The 26,700-nt window shown below is 42.6% G+C and overlaps 1 protein-coding gene across 5 annotated transcripts in view; it reads right to left on the bottom strand.

Moving 5' to 3' along the window:
* The window catches only part of snx29 (sorting nexin 29), a 659,344-nt gene that overhangs the window by 129,776 nt on the left and 502,868 nt on the right, over nucleotides 1-26,700 (bottom strand). The gene's annotated exons all lie outside the window — the stretch shown is intronic.

Below are 26,700 nucleotides of genomic sequence, written 5' to 3'. Positions count from 1 at the left end.
TTGCACTCATCAGGACAATCTGCAAGAATACCAGTATAAGGGAAAACAACAACTTTATACTGTATGCTGATTGGTTTGCAAGTGGATTCTGATTGGTAGAGGCGTGCCATGGAGAATGGACCTGTTTATGGAGACTGACAGTTAACTTCAAGCTTTGTTTGAAATTTAAACCAGGCAGCTTGACTCTGATTGGTTAAGGCATTCTCAGAGTTAACCAAACTGATTTCTAAAACTTCACATGTTGGTGTCATTTAACTGAACACATCACATTTTTGGAAGCCAGACAAAGGAAAAGCATTGGAGATTATCTTTTTCCAATAGAAGTACCTAAAATAATCTCAAAGTGAATGAAGACGTTTGGATAAAAATCTAGAATGAGTTGAAACTTGCTAAGATGACAAGTCAATTGGGTCAAAATTCTCCATACATCCAGCAAACCCCCACTGCAACTCTAGTCAGAGTGCAGAACAGGGATTAGAAACTAGACCTGGACTTAGGCATGCCGGGTCCTAACCTTGCTCAGGAGTTCCCTGAGTGGAGTAACTACTAGCACCAAATAAGGCCATTAAAGCAGAACAGATGAGACCTCTCTACATTGGGAGTGCCCACATGCCCAGCCCAGGAATGGGTCAGACCAGGATTGGTGGTTGATATGGGGAGTGAAAAGAAAAAAAAAGTGTTATAAGAAAACCTTCTTTAAGTATTGACATCTTACAAAGGGGGCCAGTAAAAAAAAATTCTGGTGAAGAGAATTTCTGAACTGGACTGACAGTGGATAGCCAATTTTCTGGCTTCTGGGCGTAATTCAATGTCTTCCAATTTACCCCAAGTAGCATGGATGCCCATCGGGGCATTCAGACTAATTTTCCACTCCCCAATCTTGCATACTTTGGCAGGCTCAGTGGCACAGGTTATTGGTGTGCATAATCCCAGCACAGCTGTGGGGATTGCTAGCTATGGGGTTTTCTGGCCGACATGTTTTTGATATTTCTATGTAGAAATTGTGCATTATACTGCAGCCATTTTCAAAATAAATCAAATGACTGACTAAAATAAGAAGGGATTCGGTAAGGGCGGCACAGTGGTGCAGTGGTTAGCACCGCAGCCTCACAGCTCCAGCGACCTGGCTCCGATTATGGGTACTGCCTGTGCGGAGTTTGCAAGTTCTCCCTGTGACTGCATGGGTTTTCGCCGGGTGCTCCGGTTTCCTCCCACAGCCAAAGACTTGCAGGTTGATTGGTCATTATAAATTGCCCCTAGTATAGGTAGGCTGTAGGGGAATTGAGGGAAGGTGGGGATGTGGTAGGAATATGGGATTAATGTGGGATTAGTATAAATGGGTGGTTGATGGTCGGCACATACTCGGTAAAAATAAATAAATAAGTTTGGTGAAAACATGGTAAATAAATAATGGTCCGACTGATGTTTGTTCTGCCCATTCTCGTAGAATGGCAGGACAAAAATGAATGGGTTTGTGTAAGAGGATTCAGAGATTATCAGAGTCTCTTGTACATGTGAAAATTCAGTTGTTCAGAAAGATCGAGTATCACATAGAAAATACTTAAAGAGGAAAACAAATGAAAATAAACAGCAATCACTTCTATTTGAAAATTTCATGGCAGGCAAGTGATGGATTAATTAATATCAGAAATACACTTGCTTCCTTTCCTTCTGTGTGAACAAAACTGTTTCCCATTTGTGTACATGGAGTGCACAAATTTATCATTTTACTATTCCACTGAGCCACCCATTCATCATCACTTTCAATTGGTTGGAGAAAGAAAGCTGGTCACAATTACAGCAGTTTTGTCATCCCACAAAAACAAAGGTTTAGCCAGACTAGCATACCCGACAGCATCTTTATCCCTGAATGTCAGACAAAATGGGCAAATTTTACCGGCCCCCCGCTGCACGGCAGCAGCACCACAATCAACATATGGTAATAAAAACAAGAAATGCTGGATTCACTCAGCAGGTCTGGCAGCATCTGTGGAAAGAGAAGCAGAGTTAACGTTTCGGGTCAGTGACCCTTCTTCGGAACTGACAAATATTAGAAAAGTCACAGATTATAAACAAGTGAGGTGGGGGTTGGGCAAGAGATAACAAAGGAGAAGGTGCAGATTGGACCAGGCCACATAGCTGACCAAAAGGTTACATTTTTTACAATCTTTTTTTGCATTTATTTCATTTCATCTTAGTTTGTTCAGTTTGCTTACCCACTGTTTTTTTCAGGTTGTTTTTCTTCAGGTTTGCACTTGCTGATGTTCATTATTCAGTATATTCACACCTAATCTGTACTAATGCTTTGTCTTTCAACACACCATTAACATATTGTTTGCCTTTGCTCCGTGACCTTTTGGTCAGCTATGTGGCCTGGTCCAATCTGCACCTTCTCCTTTGTTATCTCTTGCCCAACCCCCACCTCACTTGTTTATAATCTGTGACTTTTCTAATATTTGTCAGTTCCGAAGAAGGGTCACTGACCCGAAACGTTAACTCTGCTTCTCTTTCCACAGATGCTGCCAGACCTGCTGAGTGAATCCAGCATTTCTTGTTTTTGTTTCAGATTTCCAGCATCCGCAGTATTTTGCTTTTATCAACATATGGTAATGATTACTTAACTATGCTGATTATGCAGCCTGCCGCCTCTCTACCGACACTGCCAGATTTTTCGTTGAACGGCCGGCTGTCACATGCCGTTCCGTTCACAATCTGAAAAGCCGGCGGGTCCTCACTCTGCATTACTGGAGAGAGGAGGGAGGGGGTATACAGAGGGGTCTAACTCTGCATTCTTAAAGGGAGGAGGGGGGTACATTGGGGTCGCACTCTGCATTCTGAAAGGGAGGAGGTCTGAGATTACTGGAGGGAAAGCTGTGCTGGCACGAAGGGAGGTACCGTGTATCATCCCTCTGTTAACAGTGTACGCTCTGTGTTTGTGAGGGGGCAATGGCACACTAGGCACCCTGTGTGTGGGGAGGGTACCAGAAAGGGCAGGAGCATTAAGGTTTTATGGATGGTGGGGGCAATCGATTCAGCTGTAGGATCTTGATGTGGTTATGTTGTGCCACTCTGAGTGTTGGCCAAGATGAGCAATGCCATGGCACACCAAATAGTTGATCCAGGAAAGCAGCTGATGTACCTGCCAACACCAATCCCTGCCCTGTTAGGAACCTTCGAATACATGCAGGGTTCAACTTTATTTTTCACATGGAAATAGGTATGGCTCATCCTACATTGTGTGATCCACTGCACATGAGGATCTGTATGCACCAGAGGCAATATCAACAGGCAGGTGTGATCCACATAGAGACCCCCGGTCATGAGCAGCAGCCCCCAAGGGAAGCCCGCCATTACGGTTGCCGTGCATCTACAGGCCCCACATGACATGCCATCGGATGTCAGAGCACCAGTGTCAGAGGAAATTGCGCATATAGAGAGGGTGGTGCTCAAGGATGACCTGCAGCCCATGGGCTCCGGTGGACATCCCATGCTTTTGTTCCTCATAGTGGCAGCGGTTCTCAAACCTGACACCTCTGCAGCCTTTTAGGGGCCCACCAGAGACCTTTGTGGGGTCACACAGCCAGCAGTGCACCACTGCATCAGGGAGGCCACCAATGCCCTGCATCAGAGGGCCAGTGAGTATGTCTGCTTCAGGACGGACTCTCACAGCCAGGCCCAGAGGGCCACTAGTTCTGGCACCATTGCCGGAGAACCATAGGTTGTAATCTTCATAGAATGCACTCATGTGGCCATCAGGCCTACTGCCAGGCTACCACCTGCAGACGTCACCATTAAAGGAGCCCTCTTAATCTAGGTGAAGCTGGTATGTGAACACCGCAGATGCTCGCAGCGAACGTGTGACTGCTTCTCAGGCAGCTGCCATGACACCTGGGGTCTTGACCCAGTCCCGGCTGCCAGCTACTGAACTGGCTCAGATGGAGCGGTGGGTTCTTGGAGATAAGGGCTATCCTTTGCAGACAATGCTCCCGACACCAGTGAGAGACCCCACCACTGCTGCAGAGGAGAGATAGGAGAGATACAATGCCAGCCACTGAGCTACATGAGCCACCATTGAGCAGGAGATCGGCATACTGAAAGAGCGCCTCCAATGTCTGTATGGATAGGGTGATGCCCTGTACTATGGGCCAAAAAGGCCAGCTCCTTTCTCTGCTGCTCTGCACAACTACCCGCCCAATAGGCCTGGGATGATGAGGAGAGACATCCATAGGATTCTTCCTCGGACTATGAGGACGCTGAGGACCTACAATAAAAAGACGCATGGGAGGGCATTTGGCACACAGGCTCTGCATGCAGGGCTAGCAGTGAGGTAGGGATGTATGGAAGTGGCTTATCAGACAAAGGCTGTCTGCTCCACAGAAACCAACATGAGCTCTGCAAGCCACAGATCACTCTCGTGCACCAGTCCACATCTGCAGCATCCCTGTGTAAACCATTAGAGGCAGCAGCTGACTGAGCCAATGTCCATGTCACTGAGTCCGTGGAGACGCTCATGAGTAAAGGTGGCATGGCAATGATATTATTGCATACATTGGCTTTCCTGAAGGGCCAACGATGCAAAGGGGTGTGACATTGGCACTACATGCTGGCACACATCATTCGCACAGAGGAAAGGACACACATGTTGATGAGGAACATTTAGTGAAAGACGTATTTACATTGCTGTGACACCCGTGCATTCCCATTTATGTCAGTGTGTTCTCTATAAACCTCTGTAATACCTTTTATGGTGTATTTAAGTCTCACGTCCTGGAGTCTGCGAAATTAGGATTATTCACCCAGGTGCAGCACGCTTATAAGAAGGAATGTTACACTTGAGTGGAAGAGGATCTCAACTTCACAGGACACTGGGACACAGCAGGGTAAGTATGTGGCAGCAAAGCGGAAAGTGCTGGGGTAGCTCAGCAGGTCAGGCAGCATTTGTGGAGAGAGAAGCAGAGTTAACTTTCAGGTCTGTGAACTTGGACAAGTTAACGCTGCTTTTCTCTCCACAGATGCTGCCTGACTTGCTGGATTTCTGCAGGACTTTTTGCTTTGCTGCCAGATTGACAGCAGCCCCATTCTTCCACAGTCAGGTAAATATTCTTTGATAGCTTTCAGGAAGCAGGTGCTGGAGCGTTTAAAATAGGGCCCCAGCACCTGCTGCACAACTGTCAAAGGGATCCTCACTGCGCCAAATGTCCTGCCTCTCTCCACGTAATATCGGATGGGGAGGCGCGGCACAGTGATGCTAATGAGCCCCCGCGCGTAATATTGCGGGGGTTCTCTGGCAGCCACTAAATGTGGGCGCCATGCTGAGTTCAAAGGGCGCCACCGCAGACGGCACCACCCCAATGAAATTCAGCCCAGTGTGTGTAAACAGCACAAGATAATAAAACAGCTGTCAAACATTTTCGTATCCCCTGTGCTGGATAAACTACATTGGCTCCTGGTCTAGTAACATCTTGATTTTAAAATTCTCATCCTTGTTTTCAAATCTTTCCATGGCCTCACCTGTGAGTATCTCTGTAACCAGCTTCAGTCCTACAACCCTCCGAAATCTCTTCCAGTTCTGGCCTTCTGCACATCCCCATTTTTCAGTCACTCCACCATTGCCTTCAGCTGGCTTGGACCTAAGCTTTGGAATTCCTTCCGAAATCTCTGTTCCTCTCTACCACTCTCCCCTCAAAACCTCTCTCTTTGACCAAGCTTTTAGTCAGAGTTGCTCAGTGTCAAATTATGTTTGATAACAGTCCTGCAAAGTGCTATCTAAATGCAAGTAGTTGTTCTTGTAATTACTCAATACTATGCAGTGGAAAATAATTGGAAGTTTTTATTTCTCACTAAAGCATAAATGAATATATGAAGAAATTGATCGGTATCAATATTCTATTGTATTACTATGAATATATATTCCATTCAAAATTAATGTGATCACTTGCATTCCAACTTCTAAAACTATTTCAATGCTCTACTTCTAAACATTATGTGCTTGTTTTTAAACACAAAGTTTAAATGCATTGGTTCTAACAAAATATTGTTATAAACATTAGCTGCACTCTACTGTCCAGTAAGGATGGACAACATGAAGTCTCACTCAAATTTATTGCTTTTCACACAGTGCAACAAGATTTAAACCCCATTGCAGTAAATGTTTCATGGTGTTTTTTTGTTTCATCACAGAACCATTCCAGTTTAATCCACTTAAATTTTCTGATAACATTTATTATTTTCATTTCATATAATGATTACAGGTACGGAAATGGTACGCAATGTTCTGATTTTCATTTAAAAGCAGTATTCAGAAAGGATTGAAAGTGAAATCTATAAAAGCACTGCCAATAGAGAAGGTATAATGATAAAAGGTTGTTGCAGTTTACAATCAATGTTCCCTATTTGATGGGGCCAATAAATACACTAGCTCTTTATTTTCACTTATACACTGCATTGTATCAGTCATAACTTAGGGACAATTGCAATCTATTATTGGATGGCCTGCTAGGTTACACTCAGTGCTGCAATTAAATAACTGCTAGCTAATTTTTAAATTAGACCAACCACTCTTTCTGCACCATTCATGAGTTACTAAAATATTTTACTTCTCAGAGCTTAGCAACCTCCACAAGGTATTCATTCCACACAAATTAAATTTGAATACAGTGAAGTCTTTGGATAATGTGTCCAAATGATAGGCAGGTTCTCAGCTGGTGATATAGAGCTCCTTGATTTGTATGAACAGTTTGCACATTAAAAATGATCACATGGAACATTTCAACTGAAACCTGTGTGGCCTCAGTTATGCTGCATGAATACTTATAATTTATTGGAACGGAAAATCAAAGCAGTTATCACAGATTATCAGAAATTATTCTGGAACGCATGCAAAAAGAGGTTGGAATTGAAGATATTCGATGGTCGATTTGAAAGAAATTTTTTTATTGGTGGATCATAACCTTTTGTTAGACTTTCAGTAAAGAAATAAATACCTATGCTTCAGAATTATTAAAGCATCAACAAAACATGAATAGGGTAGATGCACTTAAGGAGAAGCTAAATATGTACATGAGGGAGAAAGGAATAGAAGGATGCACTAAATGGGGTTAGATGCAGTAAGGTGAGAGGAGGCTCGTATGGAACATAAACACAGCCATTAACCAGATGGGCTCAGTGGCCTGTTTCTGTGTAGTACATTCTATGATTCTATGTATTGAGAGATTTCTTAAATTAATGATTCACTAAAAAATAATTTTTGACTTATGAAGTTGAGTACTGATATTTAAATCATTGAAAATATTACTGGTGTAAAAATGGTTGACTTCTGGCCTTGAATTCCATGCTAGCAATTTGCAGGAGCCCTGGCAGACACCAATTTAAGGTGTATGGCAAAAGAACCAAAGCCGAGATGAAGAAAAACGTTTTTACCCAGGGAGTGGTTAGGATCTGTAATGCACTGCAGATTCATTCGTGGCTTTCAAAAGGGAATTGGATAATTATCTGAATATAAAAAAATTACTGAGTGCTCTTGCAGACAGCTGGCATGGACATGACAGACTGAATGGCCTCCTTCTATGCTGTAACCATTCTATGATTCTTAGTGCTGCCCTGAAGTGTTGATTATGTGCTCAAGGCTAGACCCACAACTCTCAGAATCTGAACTAAGAGTGCTGCCAAATGAGACATGGATCACAGTAACAAAACAATGTAAAGAATAAAAACTGAAATTCATTTTGCAAAAAATATTATGTGAAAAGTCATAATTAATGTTGACATCTCTGAAAGGTTCTCTGTTCGAACTGGCATCTCTTTAAGCAGCGTTGATCCACCAACAATGTCACATAATCAACATTGTAATTCTGAAAGGTCTGCAGATGTAAATTACATATTAGAAAATATTAGTGGAACTGACCCTTGGAAAGGACATCATGATGAACCTTTGGTAAATGTGTCTGTGTCATTGTTTTGAAATTGCACTGGCATCATTACACCCGCCCACACCCAATGCTGGTGAGTTCATGTTTGACAAGGAGAAAAGGACATTCTACCTAAAGATTGATCAATAAAAATGTCATTTTGTAACAAACAGAAATACAGTGTACTTCGACTGTATGTTCGCTGATGTGGAAAGAATGAATCTCCTAGATGCAACTGGATCAGGTTGTGGCTGTGGGGAAAATCTGGTTTTATTGTACCTACATGACAGCAAATAACAGGCTAAGTGATTGTTTCTCCAAATGATCAATACATTTTTGGCTCTTGAACATACTGGAAAAGACTTTTGTTAATTAAGGGAAACAAGCTAAACAAAATAAAGCAACATGAAGAGGAGTTTTAATTTATATTTAAAGAATGGTAATGATCATTATATGATGAGTTTTTTTTTCACGAGAATTTTGTGTGAAAGTGTGGGATCAGAGTGTGAAACCGCTGCATGTTCCAAAGAGGTTTTTTTTAACTTGTACAGAGTTTTGGGTAAATTTGTAGCATGCAGAGGGATCAAACAAAGAACCCTCCACATATTTTCCAGCTATTTGTTTTATCATGTGCCCTCATGTCTTTTTCCTTATCTGTGGCAGGCAGCAGAATAACACTACACTAAACTGTGACTTATGTAATAGTTACCTAACAAATATCTTAAAAGTGAAAGGATGTCACCAGTGCACACACGAGATTTGACAGTAATTTTTAAACTTTCTTCCAGCAAGTAGAAAATAACAGTTAACATGCAAAATTCTAATGCATCATTACTTATTCCCCCGTATTCAGGATCTATGAAAGCTATCTGGTTTACCTGAAGACCTCAGACAGACTCTTCAATTTGAACCAAGCAAGCTGAAAAATAATTTCCAGAATATGAACTGGGACGAAACAACATTTAAGTAACTGCCTTAACAATCTTTAACAAGCTATGAATTAAACACATATTTGAATAAATACAACAAGATGCTTGTATTTGAATTGAATGGTTTGGTCCCGTCCTCTGACCCCTAGCTGAGATAAAATGGTTAAAATACATAATATTTGTGCCAAAAAAGGATAGGGTATGTTTTCTTGCCAATGAAACTGCTTAAATATTATGGATTATGACATAAAGAAAGTGAAATACCATGCTTAATCTGAGATAAAGGCCAGAATTTCATACCACCCCAGCGAGCAGGGGGGTGGTGTAAAATGGAGTGGGAGACTCCGGGAGGAATTGCTGAGCCGATCCCACCTCTGCCGCCACTTTACGTAGGGCAGGGGGGAAAAACGGCCCACCCACCGCAGACCAATCAAGGCGTTTAAGTGGCCACATAAGGGCCTTCGCTGCCTCCATGCGGATTTTACGCATGGCAAGCGGGCAGCCGAGAACCCAGAGAAGCTGCCTGGAAATACCAGGCGGCTGCCAATTGTCCCGGGAGGAGAAGGCCCGAATGATCGGACACAGGGTGCTCGATGGAGAGCCACTCCACTTCCCCTACATATGCAATTTGATTTAGGGCAGTGTCAATCAATTTGTCATTGCTACTGAAAGTAAGAGGTTATTAAACTAATGGAAAATCTCTTTGTTTCTGAAATGTTTTGCCTCAAGCATGTGGGCCTTGAAATTACACCAAGGGATATTTGTTCATGAATGCTTAATATGTTCACCTAAAACTCTTCTCTTCATTACTTTAGCAGAAGTGTTAACCCATTCAAAATAAATGGACTGATGCTGACACTAAAATAGTGAGGAAGAAATTTCAGAAATGTATTCAGTATTTGTACACTAAAATACCAGAATGTAATTTCAAGGATTGGGGTTTAAAATAATGAAGCGTGCATCAAGAAAGTTAAAAAAAAAATGTGTAGTTTGTTTTAAAGCGAATCACCATGCAGCAAGCTGCAGCAAAGAGCATGCATAATGAATAAAATATAATAAAAAAATCCACAGATATTCAATTTACAATACACTGAGGTTTCTGACCAACATTGAAACACTGTTCGTTTATTGCTATGGGGAAAAGAAAATAACAGCACTATTGAGTGCTAATCCATTCTACAGGTTTGTTGGGTTTTTTTTGCCTTGTCAGGTGCAGCGCATTAAAAAACAATTATCAATCTATTTATGAAATACTGTTCATTCATTTTTATCATTTATATATCACTGCATGTTACTGTAAAACAAAATGAGAAATAATTATGTATTTCCTAAAATAAATGATATTTCATGGCATACTATTAAAAACAAAACTTCATGGTTTTCAAACAAGGACAGCTTAATTCAACTGCTAATGCTAACAAAATTTGACATCTGAATGGTTGAAAAACTCATTTTCTTTTGTATATTATCAGTTTGTCATTGCACATGATCAATTTCCCCTCTGCACTGCAATGTACAATGGTACTTTGGGTCATTTTTTTATTCTTAAATTCCATAGCTTTTCCACTTGACAGCATCATGCTTCAGATTAGCTGCGTCAGTTCATATCATTATGCTGTGCTCATTGCATTTTCTTTATGTCGGGCAATGGGAAATGGTTATTCTGATTTTTGGAACAATATTATTTGTGTCCAGCATTGCACTGTGTCAAATTAGCATCAATTTCTGAGGGATGTACTCTGTTGACCAAGAACTCTTCTATTTGCCACTAATCACAAGGTCAAGTTCCTCCAATTTGTTAACTATTTAGTAGTATCAAAGAGAGTGAGCTTTGCACTGTTGTCTGAAACTTAAATAAAATCTGCCATATCCCAATATCAATCTTCAACGACTTCACACAATGCAATTGTCCTGAGGGTAGCCCTCTAGATGCACACAAGAATTACCACTTGGGAGAGATAATGGACTGTTAACAGTACCCAGGGGACAGCACCATAGTAATAGGCATCATCTGTAGCAGTGACAGCAAGAAGGCTGAGGAGAACCAGCCTTAAGATTACTGGAATAATAAGAGGTGGCCTGGTGGTGCAGTCTATTGATTTGGCAATGGTTATTCAATGGGCTGGCAAATTGTGTACTGATACTTGTGATTCCTAATCCACGAGTTTCCAATCTCAACCAGAGTGCATGAAACAAGCAGTGAATCAAAGAAAGGCATCTCTATACAAAAAGGAAGGCGAGAAGAGTTGACATAAACAAAGAAAGAACAAAGAAAATTACAGCACAGGAACAGGCCCTTCGGCCCTCCAAGCCTACGCCGATCCAAATCCTCTATCTAAACCTGTCGCCTATTTTCTAAGGGTCTGTATCTCTTTACTTCCTGCCCATTCATGTATCTGTCTAGATACATCTTAAAAGACGCTATCGTGCCCGCGTCTACCACCTCCGCTGGCAATGCGTTCCAGGCACCCACCACCCTCTGCGTAAAGAACTTTCCACGCATATCCCCCCTAAACTTTTCCCCTTTCACTTTGAACTCGTGTCCCCTTGTAATTGAATCCCCCACTCTGGGAAAAAGCTTCTTGCTATCCACCCTGTCTATACCTCTCATGGCCAGTTCTTATGCACCTCTAGGTTTCTAGATACAGAACAGGTTTAGAAGCGGCCTGAAAGCAAGTCTGCCTGGTTTCTTGATCAAGATGGTAATTACCACTGGTGATGGGGAAAAAGGAAGAAACAAACATTTTTTTTTAAATGGGAAGGGCACCAATAAAACAGTAGTGCATTGCAGCAGTGACTGGAAGATACCAATAAGAGTAAAATGATGTTATTTGAATAAGTCAGAGAAGGCAGGCATCAGAAAAACACCTCTTTTGTAACTAGCAACCTGGAGATGGATAAGAGATGCCCATGTTTTTCCCCACCTCCACATTATTCCTGATTTTTATAGTAATACCAAATATTACAGAAATCAAATTTAACAAACCCATCAAGATTTCATCCATACTGTCAACAAATGGCCTTACAGACTCTGAAAGTGTAAGACTTTGTTTCATTACTTTTGTTGCAGTATTTGTTCAGTCTGATACTGAATAATGCAGTTTTCTTTGATTTTCTGACTGCAAAGCCCTTGTTTGGCATTCTTCAATTTTACGTAAAGATTGCCTGAAATGTATAAATTTAGATTGTGCACTGTTTTGAGCCTGTGTGATCTATGAAGTCTTTTTCAACCTCAAAATGCCACCACAGTGAGCTGCAATAACTCTAAATCACTTGAGACAAGGTCACTGTGAGCTGCAGGACAAAGATAAAAACCCAGACATCTGCAGGGAATGGATAATTCTAACTTTTGCCACCAAGCTCTGCAACTTGGAAGTTAAGGTTTAGCATCTCATAGAAAGATCATTATTTTGTTACTTTCAGGATCGTAAACAAAATGCACTTGCAGTGGGCAGGGGAGGAGGAAGTAATTTTGTAAGCAACTATTAAACAAGTAAAAACCTAGGAAATATTTTACAAATACAAATTATACATGCAAAAGGGAACTGTGAATTTAAAAAAAGAGGGCTTCACATATGTGCATTTTTCAGCATGACATGTAAAATAACAGACATATATTGTAACATAAGTAAACACTGGGCTGAATTCTATTGGCCCACCGCCCAAATTGGCGACTGGCGAAAAAAATGGTGGCAACATGCCCGTCTGCACGCCAAAGAGCCACCGTGATTCTAAGCTCGGTGGCTCAGTTAAATAGCCGGGGCGGGTGCACCCCCCCCCCCAGCCGATCATATGGAGTCCCGTCCATCACTGTCAATGGCGTCAGCTGCCTGTGCACACGTGCTGACGCCATTTTTAAAGGGCTTTGAGCCCTTTGCGATTTTTAAAGAAATCAGGAAACATTTATTTAAAAAATTAAAACCGGTATTATTGAACCTCTCCCATTTCCCCCGCCCCCCCATAACCACAATATTAAGTACTTGCCCTCCCCAGCCCAAAACACTTGCCTTTTTCAAATGACCTTTCCCCCCTTAAAGTGCATCAACTATAAACTTTACCCCTTCCCACCATCTCCTCCACCAATGAGAAGACTTTATCGCTGCTCTTCCCCCCCCACCCCGCCCAGAAAAACTCACCTCTCCCCCCTCCCAACCAGTGTGGTGCCTCAATTCCTGGACAGGGATCGGAAGGCACATGTGCTGGCCATCGGCACAAAAATCGCAACGGAACTGGAGGCGGGCTTGTAATTAAGTCAGGTATGTAGATTTATTTAAATATTTAAATTACAGTCCCATCGCCAAGCAGCAAGGAGGCCGCCATGAGGCCTCTCGGCCTCCGTGGAGATTGGGTTGGGCCCTGTTGGCGTCGAGGTCCGTGACAGGACAATCCTCATGCCCCCCCCGCAACAGATCCCGACATTGAGGCCTCTATAAAATCCAGCCCATTTATCAGGAATACATGCAATAAAATCCTGAAAATTTCTCTTAATCAATTTTTTTAACAATCTGATTTTATCATGGGCCATTAATATGCCCATTTTTGGCTAAAGTGGCAAAATGTTGCATGTGATCAAGAGATGTCAACATGCTTTAATGAAATTGGTACATTTTGTTTTACTAACCTTTTTTATTGTTATTCCCTTGAATTTATAAATGCAAATAAAGAAAACAGCTCAATCAATACAGCCATGTTCAGTTTAACTACTTTATTAAGGGGTGCTGGCAAGCAGTCCATTTTATTAAAAAGTGCAATACAACTTCTAAATACATTATCCCTTCAGGCTGGAGCTCCCATCTGTTTCTAACTGATAACATTCTTAGTAAAATCGCTTAGACTACATTTTCCCTTTGACCATTACTCTATGGAATGGGATTTACTTGATAGTATTCTTATAGGAATCCATGAAAGGTTTACACAAAATCAGGTAAGTTATTATTTGTGTATAAAAATCATATACACCTTTCATTTTACAAATCTGTTTTTGATAATTTTTCAGTCTCCAATTCATGAACTAAATTTTCAATAGAATTATTACACCACATCTGATTTCTAAAGTGGCAATCAATACACTTTGGGAGCTGCCTTCTGTGTTTGAAGGTGACATTTACTTGATTGCAAACACTATCTTATGTAAAGCTTTTCAAAAACACTGGGAAATTTAAAACAGTTCTGACTTTTTCGTGTGACCCAGGTGCTGGGGGCGGGGGTGTGGGGTGTGGTGGGGGCGGGGGTGTGGGGTGTGGTGAGTGCGAGGAGGATACCCTTAGACGTTGCTACAAAATAATTAAATTAAATGGATGTTGTCATGCTAGGCCCCCACCTGCCAAGAATGAGGAATATTAATTTTGTAATGAACATTGATTTTAAATTGTTACTGGAGTGAAGAAAGGACTTGTTAAACAGATCATCCATGGCTGGAAAAGACATTTGCATATTAACAGTGTTTGGAAGGACAAAGCAGCCATTCCCTGACACATTCAACTCACAATGGACTTTTGATCACCAGACGTTGAAGGTTGGGGAGTCTGCATTCCAAGCTGACTGCTAAGATGGCCAAATACACGAACGGACATGGTCAAACCAGATAGTCACATGACTAACCTGCTGGGCAACCTGAGTTTTTCAAATTTGTACGAACAGTTTCGGCAGAAAGTCTGTTTGCTCCTGGACTGAGAAGATCACTCCTGCCTGCTCCCATCTCTTTCTCACAAGCCTCTCTGAATCCACTGAAGACACATGAACCCCAAGAGAAAAAAGTCTCCTACAGTAAAACAAGGTGTAGGAAGAATACTGGGCCCCAACAAAAAGCAAGATCTACCTACAATCAAGGACTCTACAGTGAGCTCGAAGGACCATAACAAAAACTCTTCAGATATTGCATCAAACTTTTTCACTTATTTTTCTTCTGCTCTTTTCTGTTTCGATTTGCATGTATGTATCGCGTTTGCATGCTAGCATGGGCACCTCATGTATCCGTAGGCGTCAACTGAATTAGAGTTTAAGTTTAATAGATTTCAACTTTTCTTCTTTAAACCTAAGAAAGCCTGTTTGCGTTGGTTTCTTTGCTTTATAATTGGAAAGCGGTGAACAAGGATTCACCAAAAGGGAACTAAAAAACACGGTGTGTTTAACATTAAACCCGCTTACAGTAAGACCAGGTGAAGGCTGAGCGGGCCCCTAGGCACCTTTCTCGCCTGGTCATAACAGAAATTTGGGTGCTTGCGTTCAGAATTGGTCCACAGAAATACGAGAGAAATTGGAAGTGGGGAGCCAAATTATTCCCAAGCAAAAAAGAGCGAGATTTCAATACAGGTTTTCTTCTGGTTGTGTGTGATTGAATACTAACATGTCTGCAACTGAAGCTAGTAGCTCTCCAAGCCAGGATGAAGTAACGTGGGATAAGTTAAAAAACATTGTCCATGGAGGAGATGAGGAAAATGGCTGAGCATTGTGGGATCATCGTACATGGCAAGGCTAGGAAGCCTGAACTCCGAAGGCTTGTGGCCAACCATTTTTCCCTTGAATCTGAAGAAGCAGAAACAGGGTTAGAAGTAGACTCCGACAGGGTATTGTTAGCAAAGATACAATTGGAACAGAGGAAACTTGAATCTGAGGAGAGAAAGAGAGAAAGAATATTCTGGAAGGAACGCGAAGCGAGAGAGTTGAAGTGGCTTGAGTTAACTAGTGGGCGACAGAGTAACCTCAGTGAAAGCATGGCCAATATGGAGGAGCATAATTCAGGGCTGGGTACAAAATTGTTAAAACTAGCTCAACTAATTCCAAAATTCAATGAGGAGGATGTAGAAACATTTTTTGTATCCTTTGAGAAACTGGCAAGGCAACTAAAATGGCCAGCTGAGACCTGGCCTCTTTTACTACAAAGCAAACTAACTGGAAAAGCCCATGAAGTTTATTCCCTGTTGCCAGATGAGAGTTCATCAAATTATGAACTGACCAAAAATACTATCCTAGGGGCATATGAATTAGTACCCGAAGCCAATCACCAAAAGTTTAGAAGCCTCAAGAAGCATGCAATTCAAACTTATATGAAGTCTGAAAGAAGTAAGCAGCTGGCTTTTGACTAGTGGCCGAGGGCTCTTAAAGTACAGCTCAGCTATGAGAACCTCAGGGAAGTAGTTCTGTTAGAGGAATTTAAACACTCTCTCCCACTCTCCATAAAGACCCATGTAGAGGAGCAGCAGGTCCAGAGAGCCCGGCAAGCGGCCATCCTGGCTGATGAGTTTGCGTTAATTTATAAGTCGGTTTCCCAGGGGAGAACCTTTCCTAGCCACAACCACAAATCCGAAAAGGACAAAGGGTGGGAAGGTGATAGGAGCCCAAGCAGTCCTGGGAGAGAAAGGAAAGCAGGATACACAAGGGGCCCTCCTCTAGCCAAAAAGGAAGGTGCTGTGAGCAAGAATGAGACCCGGAAACCTGTGTGCTTCCACTGTAATAAAACAGGGGCATTTAAAAGCTGACTGCTGGAAACTAAAGGGGAAACCTGTAGGGTTAATCAGGGCACACCCACTCAGTGAAGACAGGTGGAAAGCACATTGGAATAAGCTGTGGCTTTAACTGCAGTAAGAGTGAGACCTCGGAAGTCTACCGCTGCAAGTGCAAGAAAATTTAATAGGGTTCCTGAGGGTTATCAAGGCTTTGTGTCTGAAGGGAGAGTAACCCCATAACCCTCGAGTGGGGCAAGCAAGCCCATAGTGATTCTCAGGGACACAGGGGCCACCAGATCCCTTTTACTGGGAAAAGGCCTGACTTTTCCCCCAGAGAGTGCAGTGAACACCAAAATGGTGGTGAATGGTACTGGAGGGCAGTGTATGCCTGTACCTGTACACTGGGTGCATCTGGAGTGTGACCTAGTTTCGGGACCGGTGACTGTAGGGATTGTCCCTAGTTTGCCTGTGGACGGGGTTGACCTGCTCCTAGGTAATGATCTGGCGGGGGTGAAGCTGGTAGCCCCCCCCATTAGTGAAAGGAAGACCACAGGAGGTCAGAGAAACAGGGCAGTGGCAGGAGACACACCCCTGCAGTTTCCCTGAATGTGTACTTGATCAGGCCATGATCAAACCAGCTCCACCAGAGGAGACTGAATTAGCACTGCAGGCAAATGACCACGAGGTCTGCCTGTCCGAGACTTTCTTTGGAAAGTTAGGAAACCCAGGGAATGAATTAAATGACTTTTCCCTAGCTGAGGCTCAGCAAGCCGACCCAGTATTGCAAGAGTTAGCACAGGCTGCCCAGTCTGAAAGTGAAGCAGAAGGAGTCCCTGACTGCAACTATTTAAAGAATGAGGTACTGATGAGGAAATGGAGTTCTCCTCACAGACCTGAGAGCAAGGAGTGGACAGTAGTTCACCAGTTAGTAGTGTCGCAGAGGCACTGGAGAGAAATATTAAGAAGGGCCCACGAGACTACAGTGGCTGTACATGCCGGTATACGAAAGACCAAAACCCACATAAGACAGCAGTTTGACTGGCCAAAACTCCACAAAGATGTAGTGGAGTACTGCAGGAGTTGCCCCATGTGCCAGGTTGAGGGGAAATCCCAACCTACAGTGAAACCTGCAGCCCAAGTCCTGTACTGGTGTTAGGAGGACCCTCCAGCAGATCACTGGTGAACTGTAAGGGACGTCCGCCAAGAACAAAAAGGGACTGGCAGGCACAAAGCTGGCAAAAGGTTAGACAGAGTGACCAAGAGGGCAGGTTAAAGGAAGCCTGGGAGGAATCCCGGATGCAAACCCCTACTGTCCAGTCAGCCAAACCGAAAAGTGTGAAAAGTTAGACCCCACATCCTCCTACATAAATGCAGACATTAGAAGCACTACACCAGAGTTGCTAACAGCATTTACAGGCACCTGCAGAGACAAAGAAAGACCTCTACGGGGCAGAGAAATGGTGAATGTGATGCCTCACCTAGTCGACGTGCCACAGGGGAGTGCAGTAGAGTCTGTACAAATACCTGCAGGCAGGACTGTCCTCTGGGACGAAGGGGAGATTAGCAAAGAGTCCTCCCTCACAGTCAGAAAAATAGCAAACCACCCATCCCCTGAAGTCAAAAGCCTTTGCATGACCAGCAAAGCACTGAGTGTTCAGGATAGACCCGCCCACTACTGACTCTTCTTAAAAAAAATGACCTCAGCAGGAATACCCTAGGCAACCATGGAAATGGGCAAACAGAAGAGAAACTTCCCCCAAAAAAAGTTTATCGGGATGTCAAAAAGGGGGCAATGAAAGCATCACTGGTACCAAGAGAAGACAGGCTGTAATAAGTTTTAGGATTTATGAATGAATGGGAATGAATGAGTGAAATGCATGTTTTTTGTGTATCTTATATTTTTCTCTCGACCCTTTTAATGAAACGCACTTTTCTCAAATCGCATTTCATTCTGCTGGGTGTAGAGGTGTCATGCTAGGCCCCCACCTGCCAAGAATGAGGCACATTAATTTTGTCATGAACATTGATTTTAAACTGTTACTGGAGTGAAGAAAGGACTTGTTAAACAGATCAGCCATGGCTGGAAAAAACATTTGCATATTAACAGACAGTATTTGGAAGGATAAAGCAGCCATTCCCTGACACATTCAACCCACAATGGACTTTTGATCACCAGACGTTGAACGTGGGGGAGCTCGCATTCCAGGTTGACTGCTAAGATGGCCAAATACACAAATGGACATGGTCAAACCAGATAGTCACATGACTAACCTGCTAGGCAACCTGAGTTTTTCAAATTTGTACGAACAGTTTCGGCAGAAAGTCTGTTTGCTCCTGGACTGAGAAGGTCTCTCCTGTCCGCCTGCTCCCATCTCTCTCTGCCAAGCCTCTAAATCCACTGAAGACACATGAACCCCGAAAGAGAAAAGTCTCCTAAAGTGAACAAGGTTTAGGAAGAATACTGGGCCCTAACAAAAGCAAGATCTACTTACAATCAAGGGCTCTACAGTGAGCTTGAAGAACCGTAACAAAAACTCTTCAGATATTGCCTTAAACTTTTCCACTTTATTTTTCTTCTGCTCTTTTCTGTTTCTATTTGCATGTGTGTATCGTGTATACATGCTAGCGTGGGTGCGTCGTGTGTCCGTCGGCGTCAACTGAATTAGTGTTTAAGTTTAACAAATTTCAACTTTTATTCTTTAAATCTAAAAAAGCCTGTTTGTGCTGGTTTCTTTGCCTTATAATTGGAAAACGCTGAACAAGGATTCACTAAAGGGGAGCTAAAAACGCAGTGTGTTTAAAATTAAACCCTGTTACAGTAAGGCCAGGTGAAGGCTGAGAGGGACCCCTAGCCACCTTTCTCACCTGGTCGTAACAATATTGATTTGATCAAAAAGTCTTTAGGTAAAATTGAACAAGAAAATTCACAGCAAAGAGTGGAGATAAAAAGGTACTTGCTATCTCCCCTAATTCTGTTCATGAATATATGCAGTGTATTTAGCAATATTACAATTTCCTCAATGAGTATAAAAATGCTTAATGTTCTTACTGCTGAATCAAACCGCGTCCTATGTTGCTTTCCCTGGAACAATACTGCTGTAAGTACAATGTATTTTGTGTTTTTGTAGTTACTCTCAATAGATTATTTGTAGTTTGTTTCTAATTTTTCGTTTCACTCTTTCTCAAGACTTTTAAATAATTGCTACTTATTTAAACTTTAATTACTTGAAATCTGCAATAGCTGGCTCTGAGTGTGTTGCAGAGAAGTAACATATTCCAGGATTTCACAGGATGGCAAACAGAAAGAGCTGTGTTATTTAAGTCATCAAGTCACAAGACTATGCAACAACTTCATAACACTCAGTTTAAAAGTATTCCAAGTCCAAACATTTACAATTATTTTAAATTGGTGGGTTTTTTTCCTAGTTAGATTGCGTATTTTCTTTGTGCACTAATCATCAGGACAATGATAAAAATGGTAAAAGGAGAGAATTATTTATATTACATAGAAAGGATGTTCACTGGGCCTCCAAAACAATCCAGGCAGTGGAAGTGTTGCTTGAGCACACCGGCAATCGCCATGATGATATATATGGTCACGACATGGCTCTTGTAGCAGGCCAGCTCTGCAGCTGTGCCCTGGTTCCTGCGAGAAGTCATGAGCCATGTCCAGAGGGGATACTCTTTGTCGTCCAGATGCCAACCTGTGATCTGACAGCCTGGTTGTAATTAAGGCAGCACAGTGAACTGGCGCAGGATGAATCAATTATGACTGCTACCAGGAAACAGGACAGACTTGCGAGATGCATTTCCTGTGGTTGTAAACAACGTGGGCATTCAGGGAGTGAAATCCCTTTCTATTGGGAAAGATGCCAGAATGGTGATGATCAGCACACAAGTCAATGTAGGTGCAGTTAATGGCACCTTGAACCCTGGAGAATAATGCAAGACAGGAAAGCCTAGTCTCTCGTCCTGTTTTTCTCTCTCCATTGGGAAAGGGTAGTTGTTCCTCCTGGTGTAGGGTGCCTCTGCAACTTCCCGGATACAGTGGTGCATCACAAACTGGGAGATGTTGCTGACATCAGCTGTTGCAGTTTAGAAGAAACCCATTGTGTAAAAGAGGGAGACTACAACAACCTCGACAACCATAGGCAGTGCTTTCCATGCCTTGGTTTGAAGCTCCTGTTGTAGCTGCAACAGATGACACAGCTAGATGACAGCCTCCTTGGTGGAGCTCAGACCGCTCACATATTGCTTCTCAGTGAAGGTGAGGCACAAGAAGTGCATCCTGAGGACCCACTGTGGGTAAGATTTCTGTGCAATGCATCCCCCTTCTCTCAGCTGCTGCTGCTCTCTCCTGTCTCCTTTGTTACTTTGCATATTCTTCAGTCCCAAAGGCAGACCTACCAAACCACCCATGACTAGAATAAAACTGCTTTCAAGGTAGACAACAGCAGTCCAACACAAAAACGTTATTTGGAATTAGTAGTGAGATGTTGAATTTAGAAAATAGCCAATATAAAAGGTCCAGCAGCCTGAGAAGACAACCCAGCAAATAACCTATATGGAGTGGATGAGCCATTTAAACAGTAGCCCTACACTGGCCTTGCTGCCTGCTGGCACTATGATTTGCTGCACGAGTTTGCCACATGGCGATTTAGTTGTTGGGACAGCGCAATTCTTATTTAAATATTAGAATGAGCATTTTAAATATTTCTGCTGCCCACCTGTAAGCCCATGGAAGAATCTGGTCCAATATGGTGGCAGGCATGGAATGAGATCTAAGCAAGTTGCGCCTGTGACCTCTAGCAGTAACCTATTCCAAAAAATGCCAACTGCACTCAGTAAAATTATTTTTTTTTTTATTATACCTGAATCTACCTCTTCTGATGCCTTTTTTAACTTTGTTCCATACCAATTTAACTATCCTTGAATAATCTCTACATCCCTTGAAAACTTCAATCATATCCGCCCTCAGTTTTCTCTCCAAAAGGAAACGGTTCAGTTCTTTGCATCTTTTTGAGCTCAGCTACATCCTTTCTGGGGTGTGGGTTCCAGAACTATGCACAATATTCTATGAGTGGTCTGACTTCTTTTGGGCCTCCTTATCTCGCGAGACAATGGATACGCGCCTGGAGGTGGTCAGTGGTTTGTGAAGCAGCGCCTGGAGTGGCTATAAAGGCCAATTCTGGAGTGACAGGCTCTTCCACAGGTGCTGCAGAGAAATTTGTTTGTCGGGGCTGTTGCACAGTTGGCTCTCCCCTTGCGCCTCTGTCTTTTTTCCTGCCAACTACTGAGTCTCTTCGATTCGCCACAATTTAGCCCTGTCTTTATGGCTGCCCGCCAGTTAATGATCTACAAAGTAGCAGGATTGCTTGATTTATACTTTCTCTTTTTTTATACAACCTAACATCCAATCAGTCTTTTTGACAGCAGACAGGCATGTCTGACAGGCACACTGGAGACGTGTGACCAGTGGTGTTCCAGAGGGATCCGTGCTGGGACCACTGTTGTTTGTGATGTACATAAATGATTTGGAGGAAAGTATAGGTGGTCTGATTAGCAAGTTTGCAGACGACACTAAGATTGGTGGAGTAGCAGATAGTGAAGGGGACTGTCAGAGAATACAGCAGAATATAGATAGACTGGAGAGTTGCGCAGAGAAATGCAGATGGAGTTCAATCAGGGCAAATGCGAGGTGATGCATTTTGGAAGATCCAATTCAAGAGTGAACTATACAGTAAATAGAAAAGTCCTGGGGAAAATTGATGTACAGAGAGATTTGGGTGTTCAGGTCCATTGTTCCCTGAAGGTGGCAACGCAGGTCAATAGAGTGGTCAAGAAGGCATACGGCATGCTTTCCTTCATCGGACAGGGTATTGAGTACAAGAGTTGGCAGGTCATGTTACAGTTGTATAGGACTTTGGTTCGGCCACACTTGGAATACTGCGTGCAGTTCTGGTCGCCACATTACCAAAAGGATGTGGATGCTTTGGAGAGGGTGCAGAGGAGGTTCACCAGGATGTTGCCTGGTATGGAGGGCGCTAGCTATGAAGAGAGGTTGAGTAGATTAGGATTATTTTCATTAGAAAGACGGAGGTTGAGGGGGGACCTGATTGAGGTGTACAAAATCATGAGAGGTATAGACAGGGTGGATAGCAAGAAGCTTTTTCCCAGAGTGGGGGATTCAATTACAAGGGGACACGAGTTCAAAGTGAGAGGGGAAAAGTTTAGGGGGGATATGCGTGGAAAGTTCTTTACGCAGAGGGTGGTGGGTGCATGGAACGCATTGCCAGCAGAGGTGGTAGACGCGGGCACGATAGCGTCTTTTAAGATGTATCTAGACAGATACATGAATGGGCAGGAAGTAAAGAGATACAGACCCTTAGAAAATAGGCGACAGGTTTAGATAGAGGATTTGGATCGGCGTAGGCTTGGAAGGCCGAAGGGCCTGTTCCTGTGCTGTAATTTTCTTTGTTCTTTGTCTTAATGGCTTGATGGATCTAAGACAATTACCAGGTCGCCTTTCCTGCTTGGCCTTCATCAGTATTTCCCAGTAATCCTGTCATCCATCTGCCTATTCCATACTCGAAAGTTCATCACTATATTTAACTATATTAAATTACAACTGCAAATTATCTGCCCATTTCCCTAAACAGTTTAAGCCCAATGCTGTTTTCACCCACCTTCCACTGTATTATCGAGTCCTTCTACTTTGGTATCAGCCACAAACTTTGAGATGAAGCTACTTGTTCCCTTTCTCAGATCATAGAATTATAAAAGCTCGCAGCGCAGAAGGCAGTCCATTGTATTATTCTGCTATAGAAATCTAAAACTAATCCCACTGTCCTAGACTTCTTTACCACTAGGATTAGGAGCATCTGATCAGCTGCATCTTCACCATCCGCTTGCCCAACCAACCAACATCTCACGTGCCCTAGCTCTGAACTTGCATCTTCCTCCAAGTTCTCTTCTATCTCTCCATATGTCATCTTCAAGTTCATCTTGTCTACAAGACTTACGAGCATCCCTTAACCCCATTCCCATGAAATTGCTGACCACTAACTTCCTTTCCTGCCTCCTGCTTCCCCCATACGGTACCAAGTATATCACATCTACATTTTACATTCTCAATTTTATCAACATCTTGTTACTTTATCAAAAAAATTCTATTAAATAGCTCTGACATGATGTCCCTTTTGCATATCCATGCTGACTCTGTCCAATTAGTTTTTATCTCTCTAAGGATTCCACGACACTGTCCTTGATAAATGCCATCAAAGTGAATTCACCATCACTGTCAGTCTGCATTATACAAGAACAAGCAATTTAGGGCAAGATTATCACTCATGGCCAATAGATTGTGCATTTGAGCTGTTCCTTCCCTTTGATACTTCTTTTCCTTTCATTGTGGCCAGGTATCTTTTTGCACGGGGCAGGGGAGGTCTGAACGAGAGAAATGTACTTTCAGCTAAAGTACACCCCAAGAAAGGGTGTGAAAATAAATTATCCTGCTTGTGAAGCGATCATTTCATTTGTATCCATGAAGACTCTAGTGGAGTTATACCTCAGGGGTCACTTGGCTGGAAAAAATCTGTCGAATTGGTCCTATCCAATGGTTCAGACTCCAACTGGCTCTCATTCCAATGACAAAGAATTGGTATCTTTCCTGATTTCTGATGTCACAAGAAACTTCATTACCACCTATGGTAACCAACAGGTTGTCTTTTGAGGAACTCAAATGAGAATGCTTTCTGTCAGTGTAGAGATGTAATTAAAAAAAAACATTCCCTAGAAATAGGAAACCCTCCGGCTGGAATTTTATTTTGGGACAGAGGCCCCGACCACTGGCAGAAAAAGTCGGTGACGAGCCTGCCTCCACCGGGCCTGGAAGCCACACTGTGATTTTACGTGACCCAGGAAGTCCAGCCTCCCAGAGCTGCTGGCCAATAAGTGGACCATATACCAGCAGCGGCAGGAGGAGGCCATTAAGTGGCAATTAATCAGCCACTGAAGGGCTTTAATTGGCCTGGGGTGGGCAGGCTGTTTGTCACCTCCACCACTGCTGGTAAAATTGCAGTGGGGGCAGGAAGGTGATGGGAACGGCACTCTCCACCTCCCACTCAATTTTTCGCACCCACCCCCCTCCAGCCTGCTCCTGTGGGGGCCTAAAATTCAGGCCTTCATATTGCAAGACTTCCAGCAATATTCACCCATCTCCCCTACCTGAACAGATCTCTTTTAATGCACAATTGCAACAGTACAATATTTCAAACAGCCATCATTCTCCCAGATTAACACAGAAATTGAGTTAAAATATGCATGGGTTGTCATAATAGCCACATCACTCATGCACATATCAGTCCAATATGTACTAATACTACTGTCAAGCTTACGAGAAGTGCAACGATATCAAAAAGACTAAAACTGAAGAGTTATAAAAATTGACTTTGCCTTTTCAAGAAAATGAAAAATGCTGCAAAAGATGGCTACCTGTGTATTCCAATACTGCCACACTGTTTAGAACGAAGGATACCTTCAAAGCTAAGAGGTGTCATTTGCATGCATTCTGAAACATTCCCGAATTTAATGAGTTCTGATGAAAGGTGACTGACCCGAAATGTTAACTCTGCTTCTCTCTCCACAGATATTGCCAGACCTGCTGAATATTTCCAGCACTTTTTGTTTTTATTCCCGAATTTAATGGGTTCTTTGGAAACAAAGAAGGTGTGAAGTAGCCACATCGTGGGCCACTGTCAGTCACTACAGGGAAGAAAATCCCTGTCTCCTAGCAGAGGTGAAATGTAACAAATTCTTACCTTAAAAAGCAGCGAGAGAGAGAGAGAGTTCACATACACAAGTCTTTGAAGGTGGCAGAACAAGTTTATAAGACTATTAAAAAAGCACATGGGATCCTTAGCTTTATAAATAGAGGCATAGAGTACAAGAGCAAGGAAGTTATGCTAATCACTGGTTGGGCCTCAGTCTGAGTATTGGCCTGGCTTTTGCGGTCAGTGCGAAACTATGGCGCTCACCACTGACCTCGAAGAAAGATGCCCACAATGATCTAGCGATCGCCGTGGCACGGATTTCACCTTTTCCTACATTAATTTGAATCTGGCGGCAAGTCAAGAGGCTCTCCAGATGTCCAGCGACAGTGACGGCAACAAGCAAGCTAAGCAGCCCATCACATTGAAGAACTCTTATCACAACAAAACAAGAAGTTAAAAGCACCGATTATCCTACACTTTTCTAAATCATTTTACAGCGTGAAATAAAGATTGGGATATACACATGGGATTAAGATAGAAGCTGAAATATTAAAAACTTAAAATAATTTTTTTTAAATGCAGAAATTTATCATAATGGAGAAATCTGGCATTCCACAAATATTAGTTTTTCTGGGCCAGAGAGGTTGTTCATCAGTAATTATGAACTTAGTACACCGATAAGCAGCCAGTTAAACTTCAATCAACAAAGTGCAACTTTTTCAAGTATTTTTACAGCAAGACTAATAGCATAAAAGTGGAAGTTCTCATTAATTCAATTATTCCTAATTGATTGTAGTCTGCGGAGACTTCAACAGTGCACTCTATGGAGAAACGTAGAATTACTGACAGCAACTTCTGGATTTCTGCATTTAATTTTGCATACGTGGACTTCAGAAGTTTCAGAGAAGTAACAATGGCAAATGTTGACATTTTCACTGTCACTGCTACCGCAAAATCTTGGTCATTGTGTTCAATTCTGGGTTCCACACCTTAGGAAAGATGTGAAGGTTTGGAGAGAGTGCAGTGGAGATTTACCTGAATGGTACCAGGGATAAGGGACTTAAGTTATGCAAAGAGACTACAGAAATTGGAATTGTTCTCCTTTGAGCAGAAAGGTTAAGGGGAGATTTAATAAAGATGTTCAAAATAATGAGGGGTTTAGTAGATTAAATAGATTAAAACTGTTTGCACTGGCAGGAGGGACAGTTAACCAGAGGACATGGATAACTGGCAAAACATCCAGAAGAAAAATGCAGAGTTTTCTTTTAAGTACATTGAGTTATTACGGTGGTCAGCTGCTGCATTCCCCGAGTCCTGGGAAACCCACACCGCAACTATTAAATCACCTTCAAAATCTAAGGCATGTAGTCTTAAATATTAAAACTACCAAACTGCCTCTGCAGAATGGGTTCCTCGGCCAGCCCCAAACCTGCTACAGTTAAACGGGAGGATATTGAGAGGGGTAGAAGAAGTGAGAGTCCCTGGAGTGTATTTCCACAGGTCCCTGAAGGTGGCAGGACAGGTAGATAGCGTGGTGAAGAAGGCATATGGAATGCTTTCCTTTACTGGCCGAGGTATAGAATACAAAAGCAGGGATGTCATGCCGGCAATGTATAAAACGCTGGTTAGGCCACAGCTGGAGTAGTGC

This window comes from Heterodontus francisci, chromosome 24 (assembly GCF_036365525.1).
Source record: "Heterodontus francisci isolate sHetFra1 chromosome 24, sHetFra1.hap1, whole genome shotgun sequence".
NCBI lineage: Eukaryota > Metazoa > Chordata > Chondrichthyes > Heterodontiformes > Heterodontidae > Heterodontus > Heterodontus francisci.
The sequence above is the reverse complement of the archived record's forward strand: the minus strand, read 5'-3'. Positions and strand labels throughout refer to the sequence as shown.